Source organism: Epinephelus lanceolatus, chromosome 2, assembly GCF_041903045.1.
Source record: "Epinephelus lanceolatus isolate andai-2023 chromosome 2, ASM4190304v1, whole genome shotgun sequence".
Taxonomy (NCBI): domain Eukaryota; kingdom Metazoa; phylum Chordata; class Actinopteri; order Perciformes; family Serranidae; genus Epinephelus; species Epinephelus lanceolatus.
Genome location: NC_135735.1, coordinates 3,183,238 through 3,201,606, shown reverse-complemented (window position 1 = coordinate 3,201,606; position 18,369 = coordinate 3,183,238).

Sequence of the window (18,369 nt, the reverse complement as noted above, 5' to 3'; positions counted from 1 at the left end):
GTGTTCCCCCACTAGAGTCAGAAGTCTGTCAGGAGCAGGCGCCTCACAGGATGGAGTCTGGAGGTTTGAATGGGCCGTTGATGACTTGTTTCAGGAGTTTGTGAGATTCGAGTCACGTCACATTTGTCTCTGACAAGCTTCTGTCTGTCTCTCCTTCAGCAAAACAACAGCGAGGCTGCGTGGGAACATGGATCAGTGAGCAAAGCAAATAAATATACGACACACGTTGCTGTGGAAGCTGAAAACGAGGATCCTGAGAACCGTAGAGCTAAGTGCAGCTGGATATAGTTTTTAAGATAGAAAGAAGATGCAGGGGGCATTTTGTCACAGACTTGAGGCTGCTGCTGATGTGTATGTACTCTAACCAGATAATATGTTGCCCTTCACCTATAGTGGAGAGGCTGCTATAGGTGAAGAGTTGATGACAGGAGGTTTATGGGGAGAGATGGTCACTGTCTCCATTCAGTGATAGTCGATTGTGAATGTCCTCCTTGTCTGTTCATTCATGCTCTTGTCCACAGTTGTATGGGATTCTCATAGTCTCCTCCTTATACCTGTTCACCCACAGTGACCCTGAGACTTGCTGCACTGACATCTCACAGGAGAGATCATGATGCAGTGCTCTATGAACCGACGGCTGTCGGTTCTCACTGTAGTTTCTTTGCTTGATCTCAATGGAACCTCAGTCTAGGGACGACTAACGAGTAGGGGTGGGCGATATGGCCCTTAATTAATATCACAGTGTTTCAGGGTATTTTTGCGATAACGATATTCTTGTTTACACGCTAGAGCCCCCGAATTAGTTCCCTCTGAGCGCTAAGAGAAGTAAAACATTCAGGACGCCACAGTTTATTCCACACTACTGAAGCTGCTCCTCTTTTTGGAACCACCACAGAGTCAAAAGTAATTTCACTTTCGGCCATGTTTGTTGTTACCATGGGTAACAGTATGATGTCAGTGTGTCAACAACTTTTTCCTTTGTCATTTTTTATATACATATATTAAAAATTATACCAGTATGATTGTGAACGATATGATACGGTACACCCCTACTAGCGAGGGTAGGCTTGAGGTTCTCAGGTCACAACTCAGAGCATAGGTAGTCAGATGCTCAGCTATATAGCTGAGGTCTTAAAGGATAACTTCGGTATTTTTCAACGAGCTAAAACGGTAACGGGGGCAAATGCATCCCGTATAAGTTTGCGCATTAAAAGTGCTTTTTTCACCACTGACTGGTTCAGGTCGCCAGTGCTATCTCTGTAAATAGCATAGTAAACATTTCGAACATTGTTGATATAACATTACCTCCACTGTGTCTGTAGCTCTCTCTACTCGTGGGACAGCCATTTTCTTGAGGAAGAGGTGTTTCGGGATTGGATGTCTTCTCTTCTTCGGCTGGCAGTAGTCATCTTGGGAGAAGTGAGCACTGTAGACCCGATGGTCTGCAAGGCGCAGTGTCTGGACAGGAGTGTTAGCATCCATTTGTAGCACAACTAGCCACAACTTCAGCATCTCGCCGTCCGACAAAGGCAGCCTATGAAAGCTGTACGGGGTGTTACGTGACATCCTGTTCTTGCAATCCGGATAAGCACAAACACGAACCATTGTTTTCAATCGATGCAGTAAAACTCTCAGCTGTACTCCGGGACAACCAGCGCCACTCTGAGTGGCGCTCAGCATGGCTCCTCTGTTTTCTTCCGGCAACAAGCAAAGCTCTCGCGAGATGACGTCACAGCCCAGAGGTAAGGGAAACATTTACTATGCTATTTACAGAGATAGCACTGGCAATCTGAACCGGTCAGTGGCGAAAAAAAGCACTTTTAATGCGCAAACTTATACAGGACGCATTTGCCCCCATATCTACCTCGCGGCTGCCGGCTGCATCCGCCTCCCTCAATACTGAACCAATTTTAAAACGAGTTGTACCTATGAATCATACGCACACATACACATGGGGAAATAGGGCCCAGGTTGAAAAATACCGAAGTTATCCTTTAACCATGTTGAGCTTTAAAAGTTATTAAGAGAATCTTAAAATCAATTCTGAAGTTAACTGGCAACCAGTGGACGGAGGTGAGAATTAGGGTGGTATGTGACCTACCATTTTCCCCTGTTAAAACAGCCTGTCACTCAGGGCAGCCCACCCTTAATTATGTGTAACTTTAAGCCTTAATAAAAACGAAACAAGTGAATTATATAAAAATTCAGCTCTTGTACAGTTGTCATGAATGTTGAAATCAGCTACAGAGACCAAAGCTCTTTTTTGTACCAGGCTGTAAACATATTTATTTCTGCTGTAAAGTTTTAACACATGGAGGTCTATGGGGATTGACAGGTTTCTGGAGTCAGCCTCAAGTGGCCATTAGAGGAACTGCAGTTTTGGCAATGCTGTGTTTAACGAGTGGTTAGGTTTAGGCACAAAAAACACTTGGTTAGGGTTAGGAAGAGATCGTGTTTTGGCTTGAAATACCTGGTTTTGGGGCATTATTGTGGCAGGAAATGCAGCAACGTCTTGGTTAAAACAACAGCTTTTCTTGGCACTTTTCCCACTTATTTAAATAAAAAAAAACAAAAAAAAACAGACAGATCACTAGAAAACACCCACGTCTGGTGCTTTAAACGCCCCTGAAAACACAGCAATGACTCCCTAAATCACAACCTGTTTTGATGTTTGTTGATCTTGAATAGTGGTCTGCAGCTTGTGTGGCGTCTTACCAAGGTGTCACACCATCCACCATCTCCTCCACCTCCCAATAAAATTTAGCTCATGTACTACGTCACTATAGATAAGTTGATATGATATGCATGAAATGTGCAAATGTAACGTATTTGTGGTTTGTATAATATCAAAAAAAATGTTCTAGGGACTGGGCTGTGCTGCTAGTGTTCAAATCAAATCAGGCTTTAATTGTCATCTCACCAAACATACATCAGTAATGCAGGTGAAACGAAACTGTGTCGCTCCAACTCTAAATTAATAAATACTAATACAATGAAATAGACATCAACAGTATATAGTATCCCATAGCATTTTAAAAGACCCACCTCCACCCAAGCCAACTGTCGGCTCAGAGTCCACAGTCCCCTCAGGAGGGCATTATCATTGTCACTCCCTTTTCCCTGCAGCACTGAGCTCTGTGTGTTGTCGTGGGGAGCGACTAGGTCAGATGCCAAATATCAAATCTTGCCAAATATTATCACAACAGTCCGTTCTGTGTGAGCTGGCAGACTGCAGTGTGTTTGTGCTGGTGTCAGATGACTGTCTGTAGGAACCTGTTGTGAGTGGTGTAACGCAGGCGGTGATCTTAAGGCTGCTGCTCCTCAGTCACATGATAAAAAGCAATAAAAAAAACTGCCTGCTGCTCACTGGCTTTTATTGCCTTCAGCCTCTCGCTCTGCTGCGTCTCCCGGCACTGTACGTGTGTGTATTTGTGTGTGCGTATTTGCATGATCCTATCAGTGTAGGCGCTCCGTACTGAGGCAGTCCAGTCTGCAGGCTGTTATATATTTATTACTGCTGTAATTCAGTTTTCTGGTATAAAATTATTAATGATGAAAATACATTTGTGGGTTTCTTTATTTGCATGTGCAGCCATCTGGTCGATGATTTCTCATAACACTCGGTTTGGAGCGTGCCTCTGAAGAACCTCCGTCTGGAGGGCCACGTAGACCTAACACTTCGCCCAATCTCTATCTATATCTAAGCAAGAGCTGGGACACCCTACTCCTACGTCAACATGTAAAACAGAAGGGTAAGGGCGAAGTGTTAGAGGCAGGGGGTGAACTGCGATCTCATTTATCAGAAATAAAATAGAAACGAGAATTGGGATTGAGTTTCTGTCCCAAGCGAGAGAGTTTAAGTATCTCGGGATCTTGTGCACGAGCGAGGATAAAATGGAGCGTGCGATGAATCGCAGTGTCTGCAGTGATGTGGGTGCTGTTCTGGCTGGACCGTCGTGGTAAAGAGGGAGCTGAGCCAGAAGGCAAAGCTTGCGATTTTCTGGTCCATCTACTTCCCAACCCTCACCTATGGTTATGAACACTGGGTAGTGACTTGAGATCGTGGATACAAGTGGCAGAAATTAGTTTCCTCTGAAGGGTGTCTGGGCTCAGCCTTAAGTTGGATTTATACTTGTGCGGCAGACCGTACGCCATAGCCTACACACGTTGCCTACGCTGTTGTGAGCAATTTATACTTGTGTGGTGGTGTGTCTGTGTCACTCTGCAGGAGTCAGAAAGTAAACAGCCAAGATGGCAGCTGCTGAAGGACCGCGTCCATTCAGTTTAGCTTTGGAAGAAACACCAAGCCAACTACACTTATCTTTTTCCTTGAGAGAGGAACAGAAGACTGCCCTCAAAGCCTTCCCTTCCAAGAAGGAAGTTTTTGCCGTTTTGCCGACAGGATACGGCAAAAGCAGAATATATCAGTTAGTCCCACTGGTCGGCAAACAAATGGGGTTTGTGCAATGAATACATCACCTTGTTTTTTGCTCTGATTGGCCATCGTGCTATCCAATTGCGTGCGGAGCCATTTGAAATGCCTCAGTTAGTGCCGTCCCTTGGGTAGGAAGGGTGTATCGGTGAGGGCCAGACTCAAAATCTTTCTAGATTTGAGTCTGGATTTCCAGGCTAAGAGACAACAGCAACATTTAACAAAGGTAACATTACAAAACTCAGCTTCATTACAACTCACAGTGTTCACTGACAAAACAACTGGCATTTTACATTGCATAAATTAGCCTAGCGATGAGCAGAGATTTCCTCTGCTCATATGAAACCAGGATAAATGGGGTCCGCTCATAATTCCGACATCCCATTATTCCGACATCCCATTGTTCCGACCGTATTAAACCCATTGTTACGAAGTCCCGTTGTTCCGAAATCTAATTTTTCATTGTTACAAAATAACTGTTTCGTAGTTAAGGTCTGGTTAGGTTTAGGCACAAGAACTACTTGGTCAAGGTTAGGAAAAGATAATGGTTTGGGTTAAAATTATAACTTTCAACATTGTTTCTACTTCCTCCAAACAGGGCGACTGTTGTCGTCAGGGCAACAGTAAACAATACGACAACACGGTCTCTTGCTGCTTGCTTTTTCAACTTTTTGCACTGCAACATTGAGATTTCAGAACAACGGGACTTTGGAACAATGGGTTTAATATGGTCGGACCAATGGGTAATTTTCGGAATAATGGGATGTCGAAATAATGGGATGTCGGAATTATGACCTGGCACCAGATAAATAACACACAAGACTTAAAATGCTATTTTTGTGGAGGCTTTATTGTCTTCACAAAATGTTTCTTATCTGTGAAATTAAAGTAAATAAAAGCTTTGTTTCCACTGAGGGAAATGGTTTCAGCTTACAGAAACAGACAGGAGGTCTGCGTTACATTTCTGGGAAGGTGCACGTCAGGCTACGGTGTAGATTCGATGCAGAAGTATAAATCCCGCATTAGAGATAGGGTGAGGAGCTCAGAGTAGAGCTGCTACTCTTTCACGTCGAAAGGGGTCAGTTGAGATGGTTCAGGCATTTGATCGGGATCCTCCCGGGCGCCTCCTGTTAGAGGTGTTCCAGGCATGTCCAACTGGTAGGAGGCGTTGGAGGGATTATATATCTCATCTGGCCTGGGAACGCCTCGGGTTCCCCCAGGAGGAGGTGGAAAGCGTTGCTGGGGAGTGGGATGTTTGAATACTGCTCAGCCTGCTGCCCCATGACCTGACTTTGGATAAGGTTGAAAATTGATGGATGATGGATGGAACAGAGAGAATAAAATCGCCCAATCCATTCTATAAACACATTGAAATTTAATATAAGGATATTACTCTGTAGTAGTCCGTTATTTGATTAGTTGATCATAAACAGAGGGCTTGAATTTCTCATTAAACCGAAGCTCCAAAGGTTTGTAACATGATAAGAGAGAAGTGTCTCTGTTCATCTGAGCTGCCGTCGCTGGTTTGTAGGTGGGTGGGTGAGCCATTCAAACCACTGGGCTCCTGCACAACAATGACATTAACAGTTAGACTGTGAGGTGGAAGTCATGAGGGGAGCAGTTTGTTGTAGTTAACTTACTTTTATGATTTCAACATGGGGATTTTCAATTAAGAGCTTAAAATCAAATCTGCAATATTATCTCGAGTGCCTCGGGTTTCTAACAGAGAGCTGGGACATTACATGAGAACTAATCCAAAAATAAACCCCGCTGAAATAGAAATGAAACCAGTCACTGTAATGTGATCTACGAAAGTCGGCAAGGCCAAACCTCACTGTATGACTTAAGAGTACTTCACCTGGCTCGTCATGTGACCATGGCAACCACAGAAATCACACAGAGAGGCTGGAGTCAGAGTTATCGGAATTATTTACCTCTTCACCAACAGACGGATCAATGATGAGAAATGATACTGGAGCATCAGATTCAGAGTCTGATGATCTGCTCTGACACTACAAACAACATTTATGATACTACTGGCAAATTTATGCTCTTTTAATCATGTCATACTGCAAACCATTCCCTCTAATTAGGCTTTGATGTATGTGCATGATGAGATTATACTGCAGGTGAATTATACAGTAGTCAGAGACTGAAAATACTTTTGGCAAATGGGGGCCACAGTATTCCCTGACCTTCCTTTAAAGGTGAATAAAAAGTACAGACAATGCTTAAAGTTGAGGTAGGCAGCTTAATTTTGGCGGTATTGGGCAAAAATCCCACAATAAACTTAGAGCATAATGTAGTTTAAGTGGTTTGAGAGAAAACTTTGGCCAATAATAGGTCAATATCAGAGAGAGGGCGTTCCTATTGGCTGTTCTACGAATGCAGATTGGCGTGCGCATTAGTGAGTGGATACGCAACTAGAACCTGACGGGACCTGTCGGAACCTGATGGGTCGGGCCGGGTTCGGATAACAAATCAGACATTTTGCTTAGGTCCACTTGACATGCTGCTGTGTTGTTCTATGGCCTATTCAAGGGCTGGAATTTGTTATTTACGTGACAACGCCTGAATGCAACACAGGCCAATAGTTACAGTTCAGGCAGGAGGCGGTAAATATTCAGACTGAACTAATGAAAATGGAGGACGCTAGACAAAATGTAATTGAGTTCATGAATATAACGACTAATTAAATTATATTTGTGTATTATGTGTGAGTGAGATTGGTTAGGCCACAGCATGTGTCTATTAACTCTGCTCCGATTGAGTGTGTGTGCATAAGGCGTGTATGATGTGTATGTGATGGTCATTTACACACTGTCCATGTGTGATCACGGTAAACAGACAAGCTGTAACCATGATTTCTTGGGCTCAGTTATAACTGTCTTGGACTCCGGGTGGGTTCAGCCCGAGCCACACTGTAGTGCACATGCCTTCAGATGGTAAAAGTCTGTGATTGAGATTCCTGCAGAGAAAGTTGCTATTCCTACATTGGCAACACCTTCCTCCACTGCAAAGCAACCATAAAAACAGGAAGACGGACTCCCCAAAAACAGAGTCTGAAAATAAATTAAACAAAACATGTCAATATCGACAAAGCGTTTCAGAGATAGAGAGAAAATGTTGCTAATAGTTTTGCTGTCTGCTAACTGAAGCTAAAGACTCACAGCTGCAGCTTAAAGTTTACATTTATGTATCTAACGTTAGCTAGAGCCTCAAATCACAGTGTGTCCTCCACCTCACTCCCTGCCACTACAGACCACCTCGCCAAGAGCAGAGCAGTCAGCAGCTCCGGACACAGACTTCCCGTCAGTGGCAGCAGCAACCTGAATCCAGCCAGTGCCAGGGGTCGCGTTAACCGGATATTCTCGGTCATTGACTGTTTTTTTACAACAATGACTGGAAAATCTGAAGGCCGTCGGTCATTTTGACCAGTTGCAATTACCACCCCTGCCCACTTGGCGGCGGAGTGCAAAGTACTGCAGAGAAAAGACAAGAGAATCCGGCCAATTTTCAAAATAAAATAACAACAGCACGCACTGAGGAATGTGAGGAGAAAATACCGTGTTTATAATTTAAAATAACACAACAGTGCATAACCGAACACATTTTTCAATACCATAATCACTTCATTACAATTTTAATTTTGTGTCACCGAGCCTACAGGCATAACTACATAACGCCCTGGACACACCAGACGCGTTAGAGCTGTCCGGTGTGTCCAGGGCGAAGCCTAATGGCACGGGTGTGTGGATGTCTGTTCATCTTTTCGTTCATGTCCTTATTAATGCACACTTTATAACTTGCTTGTTGGATTTATTAAAAACGAGCGAGTAAAAACTAAATGTCTTTGAATATCTTTATCATCATTTAAAAATGAAAATTACAATGACCGGTAAAAATAGATTATGACCGGATTTTTATGTCCCTGTTGGTCAAAATGACCGGCGACGAAAAAGTCTAGCGCAGTGTCTGGCCAGTGCAAACCCCAATTTCGGGGGATTGGACCACCCCCACTCCCTGCCAGATCAGCAAACTTTCTGTTGCTGCTGTTACACAGGTTACCCGGCGCTGCCACTGGCCATCAGCCCGCTGTGACGCCTGGCACGGGGGGTTTGCACTGGCAGAATTCGAAGGTCCATCTCCTGAGAATAGTTCTTGCTCTCCGCCTAATGGCCGGTATACACTGTGGGATTTTCGGCTGTCCCAGACGAAAGATGGCCATCGCGGAGAAACATGGCGATATCTTTGGTCGTGGCTCTAAAACAGTGGTCTTACGTCGCACTGTGAGACAGGTTCAAGGACGGCCTTTGTCAACGTCTCGCGACCAAAGATAACCTGAGATAAGATAATGACGGTGTCAGAAATTTAGGATGACTATCTCATAGTGTGACAGCTGCTACGACCTACGTCTACTAATCAACCAATAGAAATGCAGCACAAAATAACACAATGGTCACTGCAACACCGGCGCTAAACCCACATGGTAAATGGACCTGCATTTGTATAGTGCCTTTCTAGTCATCTAGTGACCACTCAAAATGCTTTTTACACTACGAGTCATGTTCACCCATTCACACACACATTCATACACTGGTGGCTGAGGCTACCATGCGAGGTGCCACCTGCTACGCAGTTTTAACACACTCACACACTGATGGAACAGCCATCGGGAGCAATTTGGGGTTCAGTATCTTGCTCAAGGATACTTCAACATGCAGCCTGGAGGAGCCCGGGATCGAACCGCTGATGCAGAGAGAGGAAAGTTTGGTGGAGCTGTCGCAGCAACGGCCATTGTACAATCTGCAAACATCAAACTTGAAGTCATACCAAAGTGTATTAGATCCACATCTCACAGTGTGTCATGCAATGGTCTTATAAGATTGCTAAAACCGCACAGTGTATAGAGGGCATAAGGAAGCAGTCCACAGCGGTGGGGAACGAGGCGGGGAGACTTTGAGGTGGCTCGCAGCTAATTCTTGTCTCATTTGTGGTGTGAGAAACAGTGAAATAAGATTAAATAAATGAATGTATGGGAAACACTGGGTTGCTGTATGAAGTGGGTGCATATGCCCGTGGTGGTCTGGTGGGAGGGGCTTAGGTAAGAGAGCTGCAGGAGGACGGTGCGTTTTCAAATTCTGCTGTTTTTGTTGTCTTTTCCAGATTTCTGCCTACACCAGCTTTAAGGAAACAGAGGAACACACAACAAATATGGTAAATATCAACAAACTGTTGTTTCACAGACTTAGGAATGTCAATATCAGCTCTCACACATCAGCATCAGCATCAGCACGAGGGCTGATCAGGGTCCTTCACTCCGAAAATCCTTCAGACAAATAAAGGGACAATAATATGTTGGATAAACCTCTGCTGTCCTGGTGTCCTTGGTCTCAAATATTCAGACAGCATCTTCTGTCGCAGCTCAACCGTCCTTTATGATATAACTCCTGTTTAAAACACAACAGAATCTGTCCGCCCCCCCACACCCCCCACCCTCACACACATTCTCCATGGCTAGGAAAGCTATTATGTCCCCTTCACAGTCTACCAATTGGTTTGAAAGGTCACACTACCACAGCAGACAAGCTCATACTTGTCTAAATATTAATTTGATGCATGAGGCAGGACCAGGGATGATTCAGCACCAGCAGCATATTCAATTTAGTATTTAAATATTTTAACTGAGCTGCACATTACTCAGGCTGTGAGCTTACTGTGTCATAAACCCTGCGGCGCTGTTACACAAAGGGGACCTCAGATAAGGAGCAAGAGGACTAAGAAGGATTTTAAACACATAATATGTAAGATAATAAGATTCCTCTAAACACTCTGTCCCTGCGTTTATTTTTGGAACTATATGAAGGAAGCAACAGGAGGTTAATATCTCCACCACCCACCAGGCGCTCTCAGAATCAGACTCAGGTTTATTGCAAGTAGGTTTACACATCCAGGCCATTTGCCTTGCTGTTAACAGGGAAGCTATAATAAAAGATAAAAGCAAGTACTGCAGCCATCAAGACACATATGAGAAAGAAACGTATGATAAAAAATATGGACATAAGTTACATTGGTGGTATTCTGAAGTTACTGTTTTTAAAAATAGATTACTAGAAAGGATTACCATATTTGTTTTATTTGCTGTAACACAGCATCCTAACTGAATTCAATGTGGGTGGGTTTCAGTTTAATTGCATTGTTCTCCACTGGAATATTCCAACTGGCTGCGAGCGGTGCAGCGCTGCCGTTTTGAGCTGAACGCCTTTTTTTTTTAATTTATTCCTTTTTTATTTTGAAAGCTTTGCAACTGGAGGAAGGAACAGCAGATTTGTGAAGCTAAAAACAAAGACGAATCCACACAACACCTCCTCATTTAGCTACAAAAACCTAAACAAGGCTGGAGGGAGCTGATAGTCTGTGGTAAATGACAGATAAGCTAAACTGCCTGGATCATCACCTGCACCAAATCATCCAACTACACAGGCTCCCTGTTCACTACTGGATTGACTACAAACATTTTCTGCTCACCTTCAAAGCCCTCCACAACCCAGCCCCCACTTACCTCTCTGACCTCCTCCAGGAGTACACCCCCTCCCGCTCCCTGCGCTCTTCTTCTGCTAGTGTCCTGACCGTGACCCACCTCACTGCTCAGCACCATGGGTGTCTGGGCTTTGAGCTGCACTGACCCCAGGCTCTTGAACTCCCTACCACCACATTTTCTCATCTCAAAAAGGAAATGTACAGTTTGCATACAGGTTCTTTAAAAATAAAAACACCCTGAATCCAGTGGCCTCCAGTGTGAAAGTCGATGATTGTTTGACCCCTCCTGCTACCTTAACTTTCTTTATTGTCCTGCCGTATTTCCCCGACACCGCTGGGTGCCGATAAACAATAATGGTGACTGGCAGCATGTCATACTGATGTGGAAGGACGTCTTCTTTTGTCAGTGTCTGACGCCAGAAGTCACTGACCAAGCGCCAGTTTTCGACAACTTGGGAATGAGACCAGGTTGGATATTGAAATGTTTCAAGAATAATCCAAAGTTTTTAAAATACATCACATAGTTTGAGTTTCTACTGAATTTGTTATAAATTACACTTAAGTGCATTCTACTACTGTTGGACGCGAAAAACTGTAATAATTTTTCATATCCGGATACTTTGGCAGTTATATCAGGTCTTCGCCATGTCTCACAAACAGATATACTACTCTGATAAATATGACGCTGACAGATACGAGTACAGGCATGTCATGCTACCCAAAGACATTGCAAAGCGTGTACCCAAGACCCATTTGATGTCGGAGACAGAGTGGAGGAATCTGGGGGTCCAGCAGAGCCAAGGATGGGTGCATTACATGATCCACCAGCCAGAGCCACACATCTTGCTGTTCGGTGCCCTCTTCCCAGCCAGAAGTCAAAAGGGAGAGAACATCTGGGTCCTTGGAAGATCAGTCCTACCTATGTGCCACAGAAGTGCATGTATTCAGTAATCTGTAGTGTAATACGTTTTAGAAGTAACCCTCCAACAGGGTATTATCACTTGCACATTAGTTTATAACTAGGTTGTATTTTTGACCCTCCTCTCTTCCCATTGGCTCCAGACCTGTAGTCCCACACTGCAGTTGGACCCTTCACCCTCTTGGACCTCTATAACTACAGTGTATACAGGCCTATGTGTTAAATCTTTAGAACAGATGTCAGAGTGTAAGCTCATATATTCTTTTTTTGGCCCTTTGTTCAGTAATTGGACCGCAGTAACTCACACAAGGTTGCACACACACACACACACACACACACACACATCCAGCAGGGTTTCCAGCTTCGTCCTTGTTCATTAGTGAGCAGCAGTTAAGGTTAGCAGGCCCGTCTCAGGAGGATTGTTTTGGCTGAGAGATGCTGCCTTCTGATGTTTAAAGGCAACATATTTTTACTGTAAAGGACCTTCTGCTCACACAGCGTGAAAAATAAATACACAGGCTGACTTCAACAATCTGCAGCAAACTGAACGGCACCGCAGCCATCAGTCAGAGAGGGAACGCTTCCTCTGTAATCAGTGAAACACCGAGTTGTGTTTGCATCGTACCAGAACTAATTGAAGCCTGCGAGCTCAAAAATTGCTTTAGTTCTCAAAAGCTGACGTGTACATTCATCTTCATGAGGATAGCCAAAATAATGAGCTAGAAACAGTCAATTAAAGTGGACATTATGTATAGATTTACTAAATAATACAAACAGATAGCAGCACACAGCGGCTGTCGTGTTCAGGATTCTGGATGAGATGCACAGTTTTCAAAATCACACTTATTGTTCTTTAAAGCCCCTATAAGGAACTTTGATTTTGAGTTGATTTTGGTGACCCTGTGGACAAAAGCGGTAGTGTTTTGCCGGAATGAAGCCTACATTTCCCATGAGCTCTAGCGCGTATTGTCGTAAAGACGCTTACCTGGCTCGTGCATGTGTGTGTTTTGGGGATGAATGAAACAACAAGAGGGGAAAACTTTGTCCCCGCTCCTATCAGGGATCCCAGCTCACCTCTGCCGCACCCCAGCTCCACCTCTCCGGCGTAAGTGCCAACGCCACCGGGGTAAACGCAGCGGTCGGCTGGTAAGGCTGAAGGCCTGTTTGGCGAGCACTTCCACGGCTTCTTGGACTGAGTATGGAGCGGTGCCTCGCCTCTTTATTTCTTGCCACTCGCTGGACCCTGTCGACGCCTGGCTGGTACCTGTCGTCGGCCCGGATGAGGTGTTCCAGCCCTGCAGCCCCTGCTCTCCTCGTCCCTGCTGGCGCGGGGTGAATCTGCGCAACCTGTGGCCTCTGTGTGTGTGGCTCCCCGGACAGCTAACGCCGTGGACCCGCCGGCTCCTGCCAGGATTGGGCTGGTAAATGCTAGATCGCTAGCGAACAAAACGTTTATCTTGAAGGATTTCCTGACTTCCCGAGGATTGGATTTTCTCTGTGTGACTGAGACGTGGCTGACTGTTGGTGAGTCCAGTGCTTTCACAGAACTTTTACCCGATGATTGCTGCTATTTTAACTCCCCGCGGACGTCGGGTTGAGGAGGAGGAATAGCGTCTATTTATAAGAGTCACTAAATGTAAGCAGCTAGGTAAGATGACGTGTGCCGTCTGAGTGCCATAAATTGTTTCGTCCTGGAAGCGACCTGGGGCGGACCCGGAGACAGTTTCCTAAAGGTATGGATATACACTATATAGAAATAGTTTATCTTCACACCGATGGTCTCATTTGCTGTTGTAGGTCACACAGACACAGAAGCAGAAACGAGAGACTTTTGCATATCCAGTTAAAAGTTCCTTGTAGCAGCTTTAAAAAAGCAAATAACGTAACTGCTGTTTGAGAGACTGTAGCTGTCCTTTACACCTCACATCCACCTCACAGAAGTCATCGTTTTAACCCAGTGCACAATGTTTTTCTAAGCTGAACCATTTCCTTAAACCTAACCAACTTGTTTTTGTGCCTAAACTCGGGATGTCAATGGATAATGGTTAGTGGTGTGAATGACTGCGATATTATCAAGATTCTTAGGTCATTATATGATATTATTGTGATATGCTGAGTATTGCGATACAATATATTGCGATTCATTACCTTTTTTTTTCCGACTGCAAATTATTTCCCCAAAGGAAAACTTTGGTTAAACTGATGTTGTTGTTTTCAGTCTGTTCATCTGGCTCTAACACCTCGTTTCCACTAATGTATGTGACGCGTGTCTGTAGATACGGATGATGCCTCTGGTGCAAGAAAGTGCATTTCTTTATGATTGGATAGAAACCCGATAGAAACTACCCGTAGCCGTGGGGGGAGGGGCTAACTTTGTCTGTTTTTCGCCATCCAGTAGTTTGGAATATGCTCTTGAACATTACCAGGACAAAAACAGGACCTGCCACCTGTATGTAGCATGTTTCGTGAAATATTTAATTAAAAAGACGTATGAACAGCTGAACGAGTCATAATATAACACAGGCAACTAAACTGAAGGAAATAGCCTGTTAGCTAAGCTAGCACACTGTCATACGGACTCTCCGAAATCCACCGCAAAGTTCAATTCTTTTAAACACATTTGAGACACATAGGATGAATAGACTTCCTGTTGTCTCGTCTCCATGCACATACGTAAGTGGAAACAAGGCGTTAGGCTTTCCTCGTATGCATGTGGAAGGGCAGAGAGGTGTGCTCTCTACACCCTAGGCTTTTTGCATAGGCTTAGAAAAGGCAGAGGCCCCAGAACAGAGCCATACCTCTAAATATATTACTGTAAATGGAAATAAAGTTTTCTTTGACTGAAGTATTCCTGACTGAGCCCAAACCTTGACCACAGTTTTGTCACACCATATTACAGATTTATTTTTCAACAGTGATTTGTAAAAGTTTGGGAGGCACAGACAAATGACAGGGTGTGGACAAACAACACATATTGTAGTTTAATTTAAAGTAGGCCCTACTTCGGGTAATCCAGTGTGTATAATATGCTTTTATAGCTCTGTGTAAACATATTTAAAGATACACATAGAGATTCACATCCTTACAAGTATCAAAAGAAGAAGCCATGAACATCTCACAACGACACTTTGCTTACGCTCTGTGTCGACGGCGATCGTCAGTAAACCTGACGCGAATCTGTTCCATCAGATGCACATGTGATGGATGACTAAAAACACAAAACATTGTGGACAGAGCCCTTCACACAAGGAGCACTGAAGCTCTTCTTTTTTGTGAGTGCGTGTGTTTTGTTTTCCTTTCACTTTTCATCTGTAGATCGTCAGCCTTGGAGACTGATTCAGAGAGGGAGAAAATTTGAGCCCATCAATGAAGCACAAGGACGGACGGTAAGATCAGTGACACACACTGCAGTATTTAATAAAAAGATATATTTGTCTTACAATAGGCTATACAATCTTTTTCAACCAGGACACTAAGAAGAATTGTGTGAGGGATAATCCTCTGGATTTGATCTGTGAAGAAGACTTTGTTCATCCTGAGTAAATATATTTTAAATACATAAAATACAGACATGTGGGCTAATATCCCAGATAAAGCCAGTCCCATGGGAACAGGGCAGAAGTCCACACATTCATTAGTTATTTTATTCGTATTTCTGTGTTTGGCAGTCCAAAATGAACTTCCTGGTATGTTAATATTTTAGTTTGACATCTTTAAAAAACAGACTTACAAACATCTACCAGCTTCCTCAGTGAAGTTAATAGTCAGACACATTTACATGTCATCAGGAACTTAATGGTCTGTGGAAACACGAGGGACCCTGGAACATTTCACATAATGACTTCCACAATGAGAGGTGTCAATGTTTGTTTTTTGTTTGTTTTGAGCTGTTGTTGTTGTCGCTTTATTTATCTGACAATTGCTGTACAGCAGGCATGTCCAAAGTCCCGCCAGGGGCCAGTTGTGGCCCCCCTGGACACGTCGCCAGACTATCGCAGGGCTGACAAACAGAGACAGACAATTAGCGGACACATTCAAACCAACAAGCTATTTAGAGTCACCAATTATCCTAAGCTGCATGTGTTTGGAGCCAGCGGATGAAACACAACTGTGCTGCATACCTTGTAGGTAAACCCAGGAGCTAGAAAGTATTTTGGTGTATGCTCCAGGTGAGCAATTTGTTTGGACTGATTATGCGTAATCTTGGGCTCCAGTATCTATAGATATTATATATCTTTAGATTCACACGGGATGTAGGTACATACGTGACGAAAGGTACATTAGTTTAAACCACACTGACTTTTGGTTTCACGTGGAACACAAACTGTGGTCTCTTGGCACAAAGTTCGGTTTTGTTTTGCTTATCCTCTTTCCCTCCCTCCCATCCTACGGTCACTTTCTCGCTCTCTATACTTTGTCAGTTCTCAGCATCAAGTGCTTCTGCAGATTTACACTAGAGATAGTTGAAAATTCATTGCATCTCATAAAGATGCTAAAGGGTGCCTTTAGAAGAAGATAAACTTTGTTAATTTTCACTCTGTTGTCATGTGCACATTGGCCCGAAATACACATATACGATATGAGTTGAACTGGTAACCCTCCGGTTCCCAAGCCAAGTCCCTATGGGAGATACTGCCGCCCCCTTTGGCACTGATACCTCACACAGGAGGCCTGAAAAAGCACTTTGTCCACGTCAGTGATCAGCACCGTCTCCTCAGTTATTCATCTCTCTTTGCTCTTTTGAACTGATTGTTTAAATGAAATGGGAGGACTGAAAAGTTCACTTTGGAGAACCAAGCATCAAAACCCAAAATGTAATTATTACACTTACAATTTAGGACATTATTGGTAAAGCCTAGTTCACATTACACGATTTTCACCCTGATTTTGCGTCGCGGAGACTATCGTGATCTTTTGAGTGTTCATACCTGGCGACGTGTGTTTCTGTCAGCGGGAGTCTCGCCAACTGCGTTACAACCTGTGTGTGCACACCACAAGATTTCTCCACCGACAGAGCCCCAGATAACGCGGTGACGTCACCAAACTTGGAGACGACACATGGTAAAGGCATGGATATTCTTCCCAGTGTTGAATCAGATCTGCCTCCAGGGCCTGGGTCAAAACACAACGCGCTCCCCGTGATCCTGTGGACGCCGCCATTGTTGTTGCTTGCCGGCTTGTCAGTGTTGCCAGATCTTGGGAGAGAAACAAGCAACCAGGGCTATGGAAACAAGCCCAAAAGAAGCGACTATCATGCGTTTAAATAACTTATTAGACGGATATATATAGAGAAAGGCAACATTTAGAGAGCAAGCCCAAATAAGCAACTCCACTTTAGAAACAAGCCCAAAGTCGCGGCTAATAAGCAGACCTGGCAACCCTGCGGCTTGTCCTCCTTACATTTGTTCCGTCTTCCTGCGTGCTGACGTGGGACGTATCCCACCTCTCATTGGCTGATGCTCTTTGTCAGTCATGTCACACTTCTCCAGTTTTCTAGCATGCCAGATATCCAGTCCCAGTCACAGACAAGGGGGCGACTTGCTCGTAGGCTTGTTCACACGAGGACTCGTCGTGGCAGACTATCTGCCGACTCACCTCCGATCCAAGATGGCTCTCAAGATCCTCTGCGACGTCAAAATTGAGGTGAAAATTGTGTCATGTGAACTAGGCTCAAGACTCACAGACATATTTTTCACCCGTTATGTCTCTGCCTTTGTTGTGTGTTGTTGTAATAGTTGGCATTTTAACGTGCTGTGTGAAAGCAGCTGTGTTTGACGCCTGGGAATGAAAACAGTCTGGTACGATTTGCCCTCTGCTTTTCACCCAGCTTGCTGAAATTGTGTTTAGGTCTGGAGGACGTAACTTTCTGCAGCAGATTGCAGGACTGTCTGGCCTCCCTCGCTGCTCGTAGCTGAAGCATCAAAAAGCTACACTGATTGTGTTTACCGCACCCTGGGGTTGACAGTCAGGAAAAAAAGTAGAATGGGCTGTCAGAGAAACAGCAACATAATGAAACTGCAAAGAGCTGAAAACACACTTTCTGGAGGACGTGGGTTTCTCATAATTTCCTTGTGGCAGCTGAACAGGTCTGTCAGTCAAACTGAAATGTGTAATTGATAGGCAATCTATCAGTGGGAATGGCCGGTGTTGCTTCGTAATGAACCCATCTCATGTCGAGGCGGTGTGATGTCAGTAGCCTGAATATTTTACAACATTTTTTGTCTGTGAACCTGATCCTCTATCAAAGTGTGTTTCTATTTTATAGTTGACTCTCTCATACTTTAAACATTAAGGTTTTATTTTAATAATCTGGATCTCTCTGATTTTTATGCAAATATGTGACACTGCAGACAGCAGGGCTTTGACAGATCCCACATTCAGCTCTCCACAGTTTTTCTCGCCCCTGTGGTGTCTGTGTCCCAATTTATCAGTCAGTATTTAGGTTATCAAGAGCATTCAGTCGGCCAAACCAGACAAG